The sequence below is a fragment of the Dermacentor andersoni genome, chromosome 5 (genome assembly GCF_023375885.2).
Source record: "Dermacentor andersoni chromosome 5, qqDerAnde1_hic_scaffold, whole genome shotgun sequence".
NCBI classification, from domain to species: Eukaryota; Metazoa; Arthropoda; class Arachnida; order Ixodida; family Ixodidae; genus Dermacentor; species Dermacentor andersoni.
The window spans coordinates 40,907,252-40,925,157 of NC_092818.1; the positions used below are offsets into that span (position 1 = coordinate 40,907,252).

General features: G+C 47.8%; 1 pseudogene; it reads right to left on the reverse strand.

Annotated features, from left to right (window-relative positions):
- LOC126530082 (uncharacterized) overlaps positions 1-17,644 on the reverse strand; it is a 50,138-nt pseudogene extending 32,494 nt beyond the window's left edge.
- Positions 17,645-17,906: the final 262 nt, after the last annotated feature.

Sequence of the window (17,906 nt, forward strand, 5' to 3'; positions counted from 1 at the left end):
AACCTCACTTGCTCACGCTTCTAACCTTTAATATCTCAGGTGTTCACTTGAGCCCTCCGCGCCGAAGCATACATTGTGTTGCAGTGAAACGAAGACAGAATTTGGGCGCATAACAAGTGTAAGCAACATGTTATAAAAACTGGAAACCCTACTAGGCCACGGTTGTAGCCATTATTATTATTCTCATTTGCGCACCTGATGCCTCCGCCAGCCGGTATTATTTTACTTTTTGCATGCTATACAATTTCCCCGCAGTACACACAAGTATTGTGGAGAAGCTTTTTGAAGCACATTTACCATATTGAAATGCGTGCACCCCCCTACCTCCCCCCTAAGAAGAAACAAGAACAATACATATCAGATCACAAATGACGCAAGAAAACGCCCACACGATGGAAGCGGAAACAGGTGCGTACTCTTGATAAACCATTCTTCATCTTGTGAACTTACGAACATGCTTTTTTTACTTGTTTTGGTTTTATTGGCATTGTTTAGACAAAATATTTTGAAACCAATGTTTATTCAAACAAGGCACATAATAGAAAAAAGTGTGGGTAATTCTATAATGCCTTGCAGTTACGAGCGCAAGCGGAAATACTTGACCCACATCTGGTATGCTAGCGAGAGACCTCAGAGAAACCTCGTGACAAAACAAAGCAAGTGGAGAAGTTTTCCACTTGATGGTAGCATATTGTTTTTACACTTGGTCTTATAACTCAGAGATAATTCAACTAGCCTAGAAGAAACAGTAATACACTGTTACAGGGAAGCACTTCTTAACTTGCTCTTAATTCTCAAGAAATGCTGAAGTAAGCTTGAGTTCATTATATGTGCGTGCATAATTGCGGTAAATCATAATGCCCCCATCCAACCGTACAACGTTACAGAGCGTTGTCCTCATGAGCAACAGTAGATTTGCATGTTGTTATTGTGCCATCAGCCCTACTTCAGGATTTAGAGAATAAAAAAAGACGTATAAAAAGATGTAAAAGAAAGGCATTTCATGATGGCTAATGTGCTTGAAAAAGCTTCCCCGCAACACTTATATGTGCTGCGGTGACATTGTAAAGCAAGTGAAGAGAAAAATAATACCGGCAGATGAAGGTCTCTGGTGAGCACCTGAGATAATAATAAAGACTACAACCGCGGCCCAAGGGGGTTTCCAGTTTTTATAAGAAATTTTGTCATCGCTTTACTGCAACACACTGTTATGCTTCAGCGTGGAGGCCTCAGGTGAGCACGTGAGATAATCATAATAACTAGCAGCGTGGCCGAGTGAAGTGCACAGTTTTTATAAGAACGCGTTGCTTAGACAGCGTATGCGCGCAAAGTCCCACTGGCTTCACGGCAATACATTAAACGCTTCGCCGCATTACAAAGATGCCGTGCGCTAAAGCCATCAGAAATTACCGTTTTCTCTTTTCATAACTGAAGAATCGTAGCAAGATCCGTGGTTTAATAGAGTTTCCTCATTGATCTACGCTTTATTATAATAATACACGAGATAATTACGTACTATCCACGTGCTTTTCCTTCCACATAGCGGGTATAAGAAAATCAAAGCCCACGAACCATGGGGGGGTCAGAGCTAAGCCGCACGCGCGGAAGAAATAAAGTACTTATGATTTGAAGGATGCTCTGAACACCTGCAAATTCATGCGCTCTTCTCATTCTGCGTGGAATACACTCAGTCACTCTGTGTGGCGTCAAAATATTTTGGACAAATGCATGATCCGTGTAACGTATGCGGCGTGAAGTCTGATTGTACAAGCCCTCTCGGAAATATGCACTCTGAACGGCAACAAAAACTTACTGTATCGTCGTTATTAATGTGGCCTCCACACATGGCTCCATGATCATGCCGCCGCCGTCGTCTTCCTTTTTGATGTGGCGTGTGTCCACCTTCCGCATGAATGATTCTTCAGTGCCGTTGAAAACGGAGCGACGCGGCTTTTGGCAGCGAAGCGTGGCATTGTGAAAGGCCTGCACACAACCATTGCGCAACGTTCCATAGGCCTTACATCAAGCATTTCAAGTTGCTTCACCTTCCTCGGATACACTGCAAGTGATGCGTGCTCTTATCACCGGGCGTATGTGTCCACTGCTGCATTGAGCTCACCGCGGCGGCAGCCTAGCGTCGGAGCGTAAACAAATCTCTGAGGCAACGTCGGAGGACGCATCCCTGCGTGCCGACATGCAAGCGAAAGTAGCCGGTGGCGAGAGCCAATAGGCACGTTTGCCTGTGCACGCTGACGCCATGCAAGTTAATTTATTTAGTAGTGACTGTTTACAACTGAGCGTTCTACTCCGGCGGCAGCTGCCTACGTCTCGGCCGCGCAAGCCATGTATTGAATACGATTTGCGATGTGTAGGCGTCTAGGCGCACCGAGGGCCGATAGCGTCATGTGCGTCATGCAGCCTCACAATTGCGCGTTAACCACGTTGACGAAACGAAACGTGACTGTAAATTTAAAAGTGAAGCTTTCTATACCTCTTCCTTTCACTTTCCCACTGCTGTGATATGGGCGCTGGCGTAAAAGAGCTTGGATACAAGTGTCGATGTTTTGAGCTATTGTTCTAATACGGTCCATGGTTGGTTGTAGCTAATGGAAGCTGGCGCGAGAGCTTTTAAATAAGGATCTGAGCCGTGCACAATGATACTGCGTAAGCTGACCATCGACGCATTGGGTAAGGGCACCGGTAAAGGATGGTTGAGATAGCAGAATGAAAGGTTTGATGTCGTCGATCGCAAGAAAAGACGGTTTATCAGGAACGATGTATGTAGAAAAAAGGATCGACTTTGTGAACCAGGCCAAGCCACTTACCCAAAGTAATACGGAGGAGCAGGGAAACGGATTGGAGACACAGATGGCAGTGAAAATATCATGGATCCTCATTACGGCGAAAGCAACCAGAAATAACTTGCCACGAATGGGGGTATCACAAGGAGTAATAAGCACGGTTGTGCAAGTACGTGCCCCACACGAAACAGGTGCCAGAGCGGATGCGAAAGGCAGCGTCGCAGTGTTAGCGGCAACAAACGCTTTTGCAGGCAGCGGTGGTGAGTTGACCAAGCGAAGTCATACATAGGCGCAAACTCCAAGGTAAATATACCTGGTAGCAAAGCTTCCGTAGGAGCCCATACGTTCAAAACATGGCGGTCCATCGGCGGTTCATGGGGCTTAGCGCCATCTGTATGTGGTGGGAACACTTCCGGTGGAAGAAAAAATAATGACGCTGTGTCCGTTAAAAGCAGAAGTGACGTCATTTCGTTTTCGAAGGTGCAAAATTTGTTTTGTTAGCCTGCTTTTGGAGCTATATATTCAAATACCCCGCCATTCGACTTGATGGGTGTTTCGAGCGTTCAGCGCGGAAAGCGATGCAGGAAAAGCCAGCCGTACGGTTGTCGAAATGGCACCCGTGCACAGCACATACTTTCTTTGGAGGCCGGCGAAAGCCTTAGGTGTAGAGGGGTGATCCTATGGCCGGACGCCAAGCTCGTCGGCCGGCGCAGTCGCACGATAACTAGACAATTATCTGGCGGTGGTAACTCACTACGTTTGACTGAACAGATTAGGAAACAATGAAGCTACCCGCATCACCAAATTCAGACAAACTTCGGAAAGCAAGAAAGCACTAACTATGAGGGGGGCGTATTTCAACAGGTGAACTTTACGACAGCGCCTTTCTGCCTATTTCAAGACATGCATTGCATTGCGAGTGATAGTGGCGTCAGCGCCCCCTGTAACGATGGGCGCCGAAAATAAATGCATTTATTAATATTAATAAAATTGAATTAACTTGTATTTTCTGAACTCGTCACGAATATATGAAATTGACCAGGAATATTATTTTCGTTGCATTATTCCAACTCTGTCTCGCTTGAATTAAAGAAACGCTTTTTTCTTTCTTAATGTTTGTTCCCTCCAAACATAGTCGCGCTTCAATCGCTGCTCCCATAACCTCCTTTACTGATGTCGGTGACAATCTGTACTGAACCGCTTTTCGCCCGAAGCTTCGCGGCTTATTTGGATCGACCTTGCAAACTCGACTTCGGCGTGAGCCAGTCGACCACGGCGTGATGAGCGCGAATCACGTCCCAGCCCAGTATGACATCGTGGTAGCATTTTGACAGCACAACAGAGTTGACGGTGTACAAAAAAACATCTTGAATAATGAGGCGTACTGCACACGCCACGAAAGGCCCGATTCGTTACGAGCTTGCAGTCACACTGTAAAATCATAAAGCAGCGTTGTCACTTTTTGGAGTTCGCGGAAATGTTTTTAAGTCAACAAGGGTTACAGCCTGCGCACCTTCCGTGCAGAGGGCAGCAACATTGGAGGAATAACAAGAGTTTCTAAAGAGTTTGGAAACTGCAAAATTCTTGCCGCGGGAACTCCGGCTTGTAGCTTTCCTCAGGTGCAGGCTGAAGGCGTCGCTGCATAGGTGAAAGGGAATGGTGATGCGGTGAAGACTTCCGGCGTGCGTCGTAGCTTCGGTGAGTCAAAGAAAGGAGTGAGCAGAAGGACCAGACGAAGGACTTTGCAGTGTCGACGCAAAGCCACAGTAGTTTAGGCGTATGTCCCCAAGAGAGAAATCTATGCCGGAGGGAAAACCACCCTACGTGGTCTGGTATACCACACGAGATACATATAAGGCGGTTCTGAGGGCTGCGCCACCGTTTTTCAGAATGTGGTGCCACTCACAAGGACGGACGGGGGCAGCTTGGCGCACAGGTTGAAGCAATGCTAGAAAGGCGCATGTTGGCACGTACAAATTGGCGATGGGTAGAGGCTGAGGTGTGACCACGGCTTCGGCATGGCTGAGTGGAGGCCGAGGCGTGACCACGGATCCTGCATAGGTGACTGGAACATTCACTAGTATTGTAGGGGCTGCCGGTAGCACCTCAGAAATTTGCTCTTGAACGACGCGCTGTTTTAAATCAAATCAATTCACTTATATTCTCCAGTTTACACGCTGCATTGTCATTTTAGGCTAAAAGCTACGTAGGGAGCTTGACGTGACCCAAACGACTCGACAAGGCAGTAGTATAGAAGACATTGCGTGTACATGTAGAATAATTCACATATAATTTTTGCGATGGCTGGAAGTCCTTATGAACGGAAATGCTGAACCATAATTTCCATACCAGTGAGTAATCAGCATTTGAAAAAGCTTTAGCGCAATGAATTTCACACAACAGTGCCATAGCAATACTAGATATACAAAAGAATCTAACACCAGCCATACAACGCAGCATGAGAATAATTTTTGGAAGATTACAGTTGCTGTGAAAATGAAACAGATTGTACGGTATATACACATAAATATACATAAAGGCAAAATAATAATCACACCGGATACATTACGAGTGAACAAAGTATGAGCGTACTTCTTTCCTTCTAAAATCCTAGACATGATTTATTTGGTCAAAGTGAATGGTACATTGTGTATTAACGACTGATGTTTATACAATGTTCCAAAATATCAGAGTGCCCATATCTCAAGATTTCTCTTGTTCTCATTAAGGCGGCGACGCTCTATGGAGGCTGATTTTTTCACATAGTTCATAGCAAATTTTGAGCAATATCGTGAACTATGTAATAAACGAGAAGTCTATAGGTTATCAATTCGAATAACGTTGTACTTAGGGAACGCCTCTCTGCTTCTTGAATAGTAATCTATATTTCCAACATAGCCGATTATCTTCTGTAACACAAGAACTGTATGTATGTGAGTTTTGGTGGTTGTACACCACAGTAAAGAACAATGCAATAAGTGTGCGTTTAATAATGCATTATAAATGCGCACTTTGGCTCTTATGGGAACTGACTTAGGACATCGGGATACAACTCTTGTCACGGAAGAAAGCTTTTTTGCGAATATCATTTACGTGCATGTCCCAAGCTCGGTGCGAAGAGAAATAAACGCCAAGAATTTTATGACTGTCAACATTTTATTTTTTTACCTACAAATATTATTGTATAGTTAAACCGGAGGAACATATTCTTGGAGCGAAAAATATTTATAATAGTTTAGTTGCGTTATAGATTATCTGAGTTAGGTGAGACCAGGTAGGTAATTTTCCTAGCAGTTCCTTACATTCTACTGTTAAATTGCGCATATCATTTCCAAACAACATGACAGTACTGTCACAAGCATTTATAATGAATTCAGCTTTAGTAAAAAATGTTTATAATATCATTGACGTAGACATGAAATAAAAACGGTCCTAGTACGCTTACTTGTGGTATACCAAATCTGTTCATTAGGAAAGAGGACATGTGACCGTTCGCATACACGCCTTGGAATCTGTCACTAAGAATTAAACAGAGATAAACAGCTACCACTCATACCGCAACAGTCTAATTTATCTAATAGGTTGCCATGGCTGAGGCATTCAGATCATGTCGCAGCACAAAATTTAAATCTCATTGATAATAAAAAATGTTGCATTGCAGCGCTAAGCTTCCCGTCCCTATGCCTAAGTGTAGAGGCACGCAAGGAAAGTAAATTTTTAAAAGTTAAATCTATTCCAAGAAAGCGGAGTCATTTCTAGGTTTCGTTTTCCTTCGCTAACAATTCATCGAGGAGAGATAAAAATTGTTCTGTAGTTTCATCTTCCCTACACATATGACAAATCGGTGAGGGTGCCAGGCCAGCCTCGTATAAGTAAATATTAAAAAAACAAAGTATGTGACAACGAAGCCTACTAATAATTACTTCAATTTTTCTACATTAGCAAAGAGTGCTTTTCCAGGGGTACAACGAGTCGTTGAAATCCGATGAAGAGGAATTTGTTATAGATAGCGCATAGTATTCTGGCATCAGCATTTGCCTCCAAAATCTTGCAGCTAGATCCAGGCTGATGTAGGGAGAATTTGTGGCTGGGCCAGTTAGCGACGCTTTCGGTAATGAATCATCCATTACATTTAGAATTAGGCATGTATCCCCACATACCTAGGCTAGGTCGATATTAGTTAAATGTTCAGGTACTAAGGATTTCAACACTCGTGGAACCCGAGAATCATTAGGTGCTGTGAGTGAGGCTCTCGGGGAAACACGATCAGTAACAATGACTGCAAGATCTATTGTTAGCCTTAATTTACGAAGGGCCAGACTAGTGCTAGGAATTCTGCAAGAAATGTTGGTGCAAAATCTGGAAACAACAGGGAAAACAATCATTCGAGAATAGGGCTGAATGTACCAATACCACATTTTTGCCTCTGAATCGCCCTCTGCATACTTCATCAGCAGTGCCCTCTGCTTCTGCAAATAGCGATAATGAGCTTCACTATTATATATATATATATATATATATATATACATATATATATGTGAAGAAACTAAGGCGCACACATACAATTGCATTTTTCAATGTGTTATCGTTTCGGCCGTGCCACGGCCTCAACGTTAAACAATTAAAAATGCGTTAGTGTGCATCTTCGTTTCGTCAACTACCTATGCACCGGACCTCAAGAACTATTCCTTCTCGTATATATATGTATATATATATATATACGAGAGGGAAGGGGGTAAACCGATGGGCCCGATTTTTATTAGTCATATCATAAGAAGCCATCAAACAGTGACACCAAGGACAACATAGGGGAAATTACTTGTGCTGAATAAATGAAATAATGAAACGATAAATTATTGAAAAGAAAGTGGATAAAAAACAACTTGCAACTTTCGCGTGCGATGCTCGACCAATTGAGCTACCACGGCGCTGTTTCCCCATCCACTTTCTTGGGTATTTATGTGTCCTAGTAGAACCCTACGAGTGTTAGCCTGCGCCACCACTAGTGGTGGTGGTGAGTGGTGGCGCTGGCTAACACTCCTAGGGTTTTATTAGGATCTAACTAATCATCTAACTTATCGTGATCATCTAACTTCTGCGTGAATAAATTAACGCTCGGCCGGTGACACTGGATACGGGCGGCGATGATTAGGAGTGGTATCGCCGGTATTAATGCAATGTTTAACAGCCATAATTTGGGCCAAAGGATGATCGGTAAAGTAAAAAAAGAAATATCGTGGTAGGAAAACAGAATGCGGTAGAGCTCACGAGCATGCTCGGACAACAAGTCGGGCGCAATAGTTTTCTGTAAGTTGGTGATGGTGCAAGTTGCCGACTTCGATAGTAGAGGAGGATCAGATGAATTGTCGTCTACTGCAATGGGTGCTCTGAGTGATCCTCGAATGAGCAAAGCTGGGCCAGAGACATCGCGCGTGGCAGCACTTGTGTCGTGAAGATAAAATTGACCACTGGTAGGCAGACGCAATTCGCCGTAATAGTTAAAACTGTATGAGGTACTGGGATCCCGCGTGTAAGGAGGGCGTCTTGCATAGAAGCCGCGATGTAGTGACCGTCGGGGATTGGGAGGGATGACACTAGGTCAACGTAAGTCAGTGCCGAAGGTGGCAAGCGAACGAAGTCGACGGAACTGAGGCGACTGGGGTGTGGTTCAGCGGGACCCAGAACAGGCAGGTCAAGGCGGAGAGTACTGGCGGAACAGTCGATGAGAGCAGAATGTGCGGAGAGGAAGTCTAAGCCGAGGATGATGTCGTGGGGACAGTGGGCGATGACTGTGAATAGCATGATAGTGGAGCGTTCGGCGAAGGAGACGCGGGCGGCACACATACCAATTAGGGGGGCTGTTCCGCCATCGGCGACACGGACAACAGCTGGTTACGAAGGTCAGCGCTCATTATCGACAAATGCACTCAAGTGTCTGTGAGTGCAGACACAGAAACACCATCGACTTGCACGTCAAGAAGGTTCAGATGAGTGGGCAACGTCAGTAGAGGATTTGGCGGCATAGGGAGCAATGCAGCGTCACGTCGAGGCTCATCGTTAGTTTTCCGGCTGGGAGTGGCGTCCGAAGGGAGTTGGCGAATAGGAGCGACGGGGCTGGGGAGAGCGAGATTGACGTCGTGGGAGCAAAGGCGAACGAGAATAGGAGCGGTTCGGTGCAGGAGAATCAGCGACGGCGTTATCGGAGCGTGCGGCATAGGGACGAGAAGGGCCACCGGGGGTGGGATGCGCGAGTAGGCAGTATAAGTAGGCCGGGTCGGAGAACTCCAGCGACTGAGACCATGCCGAGAAATGTGCCCGATTCGCGGGCAGTGAAAACAAATGGGCTTGTCGTCAGCAGTGCGCCATTCAGATGGGTTGCGGAAACGTGGTGGGTAAGAAGATGCAGGACGGGGCGGAATCAAAGAAGCCGGGTGGGTATCAGGGCTATGGGCCAAGCAGATGGTGTGAAGGCCCATGTTTTCGAACTCCTGGCGGATAACTGCCTGGATCAGGGAAACCGTGACTGCAGATGCGTTGGTGGGGCTGGAGTCGAAAGCAGCCGGATAGCCGGCCTCGATCTCGTGCCGGACGATCCTGGTAACATCGGCATTCTTGTTGGGAGGAGGAGCGTCGGCACAGGAAGATGTCGCTGACGTGCAAACTGCTGGTCAATACGTCGGCTTTTAGCGAGTTCCAGGCGGCGGCACTCTTTTATATCTGCATCCACCATGGCCACGTTATTGCAAACAAGCAAGTTGAAAGCGTCATTGAGGATGTGGGAGGATGTGGGAAACATTGAAGATGTGGGATGTGGGAAACCTTGTCGACTCAGTCATGTGTGCGTCAACTTTGCGGCACAGAGCCAAGACGTCCTGAATGCACGTGACATATGGCTCTGTTGACGTCTGCACACGGCCGGAAAGCGCCTTCTGCGCTGCAAGTTGGTGACCTTGGGGTTTGCCGAACAAGTCTCGAAGCTTTCGGTTAAGTGAATCCCAACTGGTGAGCTCATCTTCGGGCGTGTGAAACCAAGCTCGAAGTGACCCACCGAAATGAAAGACTACGTTGGCGAGCATGATAGTAGGGTCCCACCGGTTATTGCGGCTGACGTGTTCGCACAGGCTGATCCAGTCATCGACGTCTTCCCCATCTTTGCCCGAGAATATGCCAGGATCACAGGGTGCGGGGAGAGTGATGTAGATTGTGGAAGTGGCAGCAGCTGTCGGAGCCGTCGGAGTCGAGTTGTCGTCGCCGGGAGCCATGAAGGAAGGCTCGACATACCGTCCACTGCGAAGCTCCGTGACGAGGTACAGGGAACGTCCACCTCTTCCATATATGTTACGTAGGAAGACGCAGACGGAAAGCAATATACAAGTATATTTGCAAGAAAATACGCCGCACTTGGCTAAGAGCAACAGCCCGCGCTAGCCTCTAATTGTTGCCGCCGTCTTCACAGTGCTCGCCTCTTCGTGATCGCAAATACTGTTCCGTAGCAATATTGTTTCGTGGAACACGAGAAATAGGCGTATTTAAGCCTTGAGCTGCAGAAACAGCAGGCTGCAAACAACAGGAATGTCCGTTGCACAGTCGTCGTTTTCCTCTTGCCTTCCTTACGATCACCACGTCTCTGTTACGAACTTGGACGCAACATACCTCTCCTTGCAGAGAAACTCCGCTGGGTGAGTCAAGTGGCTTGTCGTGGCGTGTACGGTTTAAATCTGCAGACATGCGCAACTTGTTTCTTAGCAGAGTGTTTACCAGAGTTCGTAAGGCGCATGAGAATAAAGTTCACTTTGCTGATCTTGTCGACGATGTTGTACGGTGCATCGTAGTTTGCCAGCATATTTCGCAACAAACTGTGCTTCCTTGTGGGATTCCAAAGCCGAACGAGGTCACCGCGGTGATATGTAACAGGCCGGTGTCGTAGCACGCTTTGGAGTTTTCTTGCAAAGGCAAAGTCCCCAGACGTTGAAGCTGCCGAGCCGTTTCAGTGAGGCATAGCGTATGGGCAGCCGTAATTAAAATTTAATTTAATTGTGGGGTTTTACGTGCCAAAACCACTTTCTGATTATGAGGCACGCCGTAGTGGGGGACTCCGGAAATTTCGACAACCAGGGGTTCTTTAACGTGCACCTAAATCTAAGTACACGGGTGTTTTCGCATTTCGCTCCCATCGAAATGCGGCCGCCGTGGCCGGGATTCGATCCCGCGACCTCGTGCTCAGCAGCCTAACACCATAGCCACTGAGCAACCACGGCGGGTATGGGCAACCGTAGAATTCTCGTCGTGCTACAAAGGAATGACACTTTCAGGTATATGGAAGCGAGCATATAGAAGGAAAAAGGGGCATGTTTGGTGGTGGTGTGCGCTTCAGTAAGAAATGGTAGAGCGTCATCCCAATCCTTATGATCGGATACAACATACGTGGAGAGCATTTAGAATGACAGAAAGCAGAGCTAGTTGGTAAGGATTCATAAAGGAAATAGGTTAGGCATGCATACAGGACACAAGAGTAGAGAAGTGGACAACACGAACGCCAACTATCAACCGAAGGGAGCACTGAGGCGAAAAAAGAATAAAACACACAAAATTAATGTGCGCAAGCTCTGGAGTGGTATCACCACGTGTTAGTCGGGTACATGTGCCGGTCTACGTGAGAGATAACTGTTAAGGCACTTAATATTTTCCTTATGTAAAGTAATCGAAGGTTGACTTACGCACTTCCGCCATCATAGATATGCCATGCCTCTACAACAAGACACGTATCTTCATTCTTATGCCTGTACAATATCGCGTATTCATCTAACTTTGGAGTGAAGTTACAATCCTGGCAATGTAGGAAAAGATTAGAAGGCGATCCACCGGTTAACGACCTTTGATGTTCCATTAGCCTCTGATTGATACACTGCTCTGTTTAACCTGCGTAGAACTAGCCACAGATAAGGGGAATATTATAAACCACACCCATACGACAGTAAGTAAAACTGTTGTTCTTATTGTGCTTCACTGGAGAAATATCTGTTCTTTTTTTGCCTTTTACCTGCTCCTTTTTCCTCTGCATGGCAGCGGATATCTTACCTTGCTTATTGGGAGCAGTAAATCAAAATTAACATCATATCGACTTGCAACATTTTTAAGCCTGTGCAACGCTGAATGAATGTACAGAATAGCCACTACTATTTTCTTTTGCTCAGGTCCGCCCCCCTCGACACCAACTTCTTCAGGCTTTCAGCAACAGTGGCCACTACTACAATAGGATATCCTGCTTCTAATAGGCACCGGACCTGCGCATTAAAACTGGCGCTCATCTTGTTATCAAGCTTTTACCGGGAACGTACACAATGTTAGTGATACCGCATCAGCCGCATTCTGAGGCGCTGAACCCTTGGAGGGAACAAATAATAATAATAATAATAATAATAATAATAATAATAATAATAATAATAATAATAATAATAAAAATAGTAATCTTTATTACATCCAGCCATGTCATGGTTACAGAACCAGCCTCCTTAAGATACATTGCTTGTGTGCGAGGCTTGGCAGTCAGCGGGTAGTACTGATATGTGTACAATTAAATGAAATAAAAAATATAGGGAAAAAATGATAATGCAAAAAGTGAACAAAAGATACTATTGCATAAAGAGGAAAAAAACACATTGACATTACAGATGACTTCACAATCAGGTTCGCATGCTTCAAATCCCGAAGAAAACTTCAAAGAATATGGACATCACTGTGGTATTGACCGAAGGTGGAAGTCAGACTCCAGCCGTCCCGAAGTTAAAAGCCATTATTTAACATACAACCAATATATGTAATGAAGAACAGAAGCGCCCCTGGGGAATAAACAGCTGAAATGAATAACGAAACTGAATATAACATACTCCCTCCCTTATTTTTAGTGGTTAGTTGTTAGTAAGTATTAGTAAGGAAAACACTAAAGCATGCACACTGTACTTATTTACACATACTTACAACCTATGTACACAATGTCAGACCGCCAACTAATTTGTCTGATAGTCTTGGCGCCAGGCCGGCGGGCGGCGCTCTCGGGTCGGCCGCGTTGGACGTCGCACTGGCGACGGGCTCATTGACTGCTGCTGTGGTATGCTAGGAGACAGTGCCTGCGTACTGAGAGAAGGAGGCTGTAGCATGACAGGCTGCAGCATATCGGGAGACAGCGGCTGCGGCGTGGCAGGCTGTAGCACCTCAGAAGACAGCGGCTGCGGCATGGCAGGCTGTAGCGTGTCAGGAGGCAGTGGCTGCGGCGTGGCGGGCTGTAGCGCCTCAGGAAACAGCGGCTGCGGCGTGGCGGGGTGTAGCGCCTCAGGAGACAGCGGCTGCGGTGTGGCAGGCTGCAGCGCCTCAGGAGACCACGTCTGCGGCGTGGCAGGCTGTAGCGCCTCAGGAGACCGCGGCTGCGGCGTGGCAGGCTGTAGCGCCTCAGGAGACCGCGGCTGCGGCGTGGCAGGCTGTAGCGCCTCAGGAGACCGCGGCTCGGTGTGACAGGCTGTAGCGCCTCAGGAGACCGCGGCTGCGGCGTGGCAGGCTGTAGCGCCTCAGGAGGCAGCGGCTGCGGCGTGGCAGGCTGTAGCGCCTCAGGAGACAGCGGCTGCGGCGTGGAAGGCTGTAGTGCATCAGGAGACAGCGGCTGCGGCATGGCAGGCTGTAGCGCCTCAAGAGACAGCGGTTGCGGCGTGGCAGGCTGTAGCGCCTAAGGAGACAGCGCCTGCGGCGTGGCAGGCTGTAGCGCCTCAGGACGCTACGACGTGTGAGGTGGGCCTGGTTCCCAGGTGCCCCTTTCCAGAACCCTGGAAAGCTTGGAGGCGTTGCACGTACGGCCGTCTCCAAGTCGGAAAGAGGCTGATCCCCTCCTCTTGATCACCTCAGTTGGTGAAGAAAAGGCGCAGTCTCTCTTGAACCGAACGGGCGGCTTTTTCATACGGACAAAATCACCTACGGCTATCTTCGGCTTCTTGGTGGCTCTCCTTTTGTCCGTGTAGTGCTTGCTGCTTTGCTGGTGACGCCTAACCCTTTGATGAAGTCGCGCCAACTCCTTGGCTGGGTCTCAGCAAATGCTGGTGCTGAGAAACCCACAACATCCAGCCTGGTTCGGGGCATTCTACCATGGAGCAGTACTGCTGGGGCGACCCTGGTGGTGGCGTGCAGAGTACAGCGGTAAATGGCAAGGTATTCTGTTACAGCTTGCCGGAGTGGTCGTCTTTCGAGGAGTGAACTTAGAATGAAATTCTTCAATGTGCGAATAAAACGTTCTATTTTCCCATTGGCTTGGGGGTAGTATACCGAAGAATCTGAAAGACTGATGCTTCTGTTTTGCAGGAAAGTTATGAACTCACGCGAAGTGAACTGAGCTCCATTGTCACAAACAATATCTTCCGGGTAGCGTTCACGGGGAAAAACACTTGTTAAAAAGTCTTTCACAGTGCTCGTGGACACTTCTCTGCAAAAATACACGTCTGGCCATTTAGAATGGTAGTCAACAAGCGTTGCAGCAAATCTGCTGTTGTAAGCTGCGTACTCCAAAGGACCAACAATGTCTAGGCCAAGCTTTTGCCACGGTCGCTCAGGCCATTCAACAGGTTGCAATGGTGCTGGTGATCCAGGCAGATGTGGCAATTTTTACTGCCGTTTCAACTTTCTGGCCACCAGAACCACTCACGCAGTCGTGCCTTCGTGCGCGTGATACCCGGATGTGTCTCGTGCGCGGTGCCGATGATCTGAACCGTGAGGCAGGACGGAACAACGAGGCGCTCTCCATGCAGTAGCAGGTTATCGACAACAGAAAGTTCCTCCCGAATGGCGTAGAATGGTTTCGCCTCTTCTATTATGGACTTCTTTGGCGGCCAGAAACTCAGCACGAATGACTTGACGGTTTCCAGGCGACTGTCGTCGAATACGGCCTGTCTAAACTTCTCCTTAGTCACGCAGGCTGGCTCAATGAACGAGACAACTTCTTCCTCCATAGCAATCTCTGCCTCCGAGGTAGGTGCTGGTAGCCGAGAAAGTGCATCTGCTACAGTGTTTGTGGACCCCTTGCGGTATTCAACAGTGAAATTGTAGCAAAGCAGTCGTGCACTCCAGCGTGCGATTCGGAGTGGGCGTCTTCCATGTCGTTGTGACGACAGCAAGGACACCAGTGCCTGGTGGTCTGTTCGAATTGTGAAATGGCGACCCCACAGGTACGTGTGCCATCGCTCACACACCCAAATGCACGCAAGAGTTTCTCGTTCCCTGACTGAATATTTTCTCTCTGCAGGCGACAGTATACGAGATGCGAAAGTGACTGTGTGGAGCTCGTGGCCACTTTGTTGCTGCAGGACTGCTCCCAGCCCACAGTCGGACGCGTCGGTCGACACAATGACTGGCAACGATGGATCGAACATCTGGAGGACTGTACTCGACGAAAGCATTTCCTTGACCCTCCGAAAACTGCTGTCTGCTTCGGCAGACCAGAGGAATGGCTCATTTTTGCGAAGTAAGACTCTCGTAGGCTCAACCACTTGTGCCAAGCGTGGAACAAACTTGGAGTAGTATTCTACGAGACCCAGGAAGGAACGAAAGGTGGCCCCATCAGTTGGCACTGGTGTGTTAACTATGGAGTCTACTTTCTCTGGAAGTGGCGAGATACCACGTGCAGTGACCTTGTGCCCTAGAAAGGCAAGTTCTGGAACGTAGGAAAGGCATTTGTTGTTCAGTTTTAGACCAGCCTTCTTGATCTTTTGCAGCACGGTCTGCAAGTTTGAAAGGTGTTCTTCTGCGGTCTTGCCAAAAATGATGACATCATCAATGTAGAACAACACGCCAGAGCAGCGGTTAAGGATTGTCGCCATAGTCTTCTGAAATGCCGCTGGGGCAGAAACCAACCCAAAGCAAACTCTTTTAAAACGGAAAAGGCCATCAGCAGTGATGAAAGCTGTCAGATCCCTGCTGTCAGGTTGCAAGAGAACCTGATGGTAAGCGGAAGCCAAGTCAAGGTTGGAGAAGTGTGTAGCACCTACCAAAGCGTGAAGCAGCTCCTCTGTATGGGGCAATGGGAAACTGTCTGGAACAATAGCTTTGTTCGGCTCTCGAAGGTCTACGCATATCCTGATGCTACCATCTTTCTTGTTAATAACAACAATGGGGGACACCCATTCAGAAGCATCGATCCGCTCGATGATGTCAAGGCTCAGCAACCTCTGAAGCTCATCTGATACTGGTGACCGGAGAGAATACGGCAGACGGCGAAGCTTCGAAGTTACAGGCTGCACGACTTGCCGTGTCTTGATGCGATGCGTGAACCCCTTAGGAAGACCCAACTCGGGACGGAAAAATGAACTGAACTCATGTGCTAAGGCTGGCGGAAGAGCTTTGTTACGGGGCTGCGTGCTTGACGGTGTGGAAATAGAACAGAATAGCGGGTCAACAAAAGTCGGCTGCGGAGCAATGGACGTGTATAAGCACTTGAGAGCAGAACCCTCAATGCGAAAATCCAAGGCTTTAATGCCGTCAAGACCGATCAGACAAATTCACAAGAACATAAAACGACATAAAACATAAACAAAAAAATTAAACGACATAAAACAGACATAAAAACGTAGCGACGCTGTGCGGCCTTTAAACCGAACGTCTGCCTGGAAACAACCTAGAACTGGAATCGGCCGTTGAGAGTAGTCAAACAGAGCCACCTGTGGAGCAGGTAGGAGCGGAACGCTCTGAAAATATCGACTCAATTCTTGCTCCGACATGATTGAAACAGACGACCCTGAATCACAAAGGAATGTCAAAGTGACATTCGCGACTTGCACTTGAAGACGAATCCCGCTACGCGCGGAACGTTGCACAGTCAAAACTTGCTTTGCACTGCTAGATTACGAAACATCTTCACGAAATTCAACTTCACGGACTCGACCTTGCATTCGAGTTAGCTTGCGGTTGCATACCTTTTGAAAGTGGCGCTTGCGAGCGCAAAACGAACAGGTCTTGCCATGCGCTGGGCACTGCGGCGCTGACGCGATGTGGTCCCGCGAGTCGCATCGGAAACAAAGCGGCCAGTCGGAGCGGCTACTCTGTTCTCTGTTCCGCTGAGGGGGGCGGTTCCGCTGCGGCGCACGTGAGCCACCCGCGCTCCTCGTTAAATTCTGCTCTAAGGTGGCTGCCGGTTGTGAATTCCTTTTTTTCGAAGAATGCGACGATGGTTTTCGACGCTGCCTCAATGAAATTGCTTTGACCGAAGCAGAAAGCTCCTTTAGTTATTCAGCCGCCTGCTCAAACTGAAGTGTAATTCGAACAGAATTCTCGAATGAAAGTGTGGAACCCTCGAGCAGTAACCGCTCACGTACGCGAGTGGAAGCTACGCTGGCAACGAATTGATCCCGCAGAGCACCATCTTGTGAGGCAAACGAACAATGTGACGCTAGCTCCCGTAGAGCGGCAACAAAGTCATGAACGGACTCCCCTGTGTGTTGGTTGCGGCGGTGAAAGCGATGACGCTCGATGATAACGTTGCGCGACCTCGAAAACTGGTGCCGTAATGCGGCGAGTGCAGAGTCGTATTGGTCAGGAGGGGCCACGACAGACTTGTCATCGGCGAGTGCTGCGGCACTTGGCACGGCCGGTGCTGCGGGGCTGGTCCCTGCATGTAGCGTCTGATAAATACGCTGGCCCTTCACCCCCAAACAATGCAAAAGAATAGTCTTGCGTTGCTCCGGCTTGAATGCGGTGGCTCCGGATGCCAGCAAGTACACGTTGAACATCTGCTCCCACTGCTCCCATGGCAATGACGGACGGCCGGACGTCGAAATGAAAAACGGTGGCGGAGCAAGGCCGGTGAAGCTCATGGTGGGCGGATCCGGATGGCGCAGCAGGGCTGGGGGTACGTTTATCCCATCCTCGCGCCAATGTGGTATTGACCGAAGGTGGAAGTCAGACTCCAGCGGTCCCGAAGTAAAAAGCCATTTGTTTAACATGCAACCAATATATATAATTAAGAGCAGAAGCGCCTCCTGGGGAATAAATAACTGAAATGAATAACGAAACTGAATATAACAATTACGTATCACCCATGACCTTGAACGTGATTTTATTTGTTTAAATTTTCCC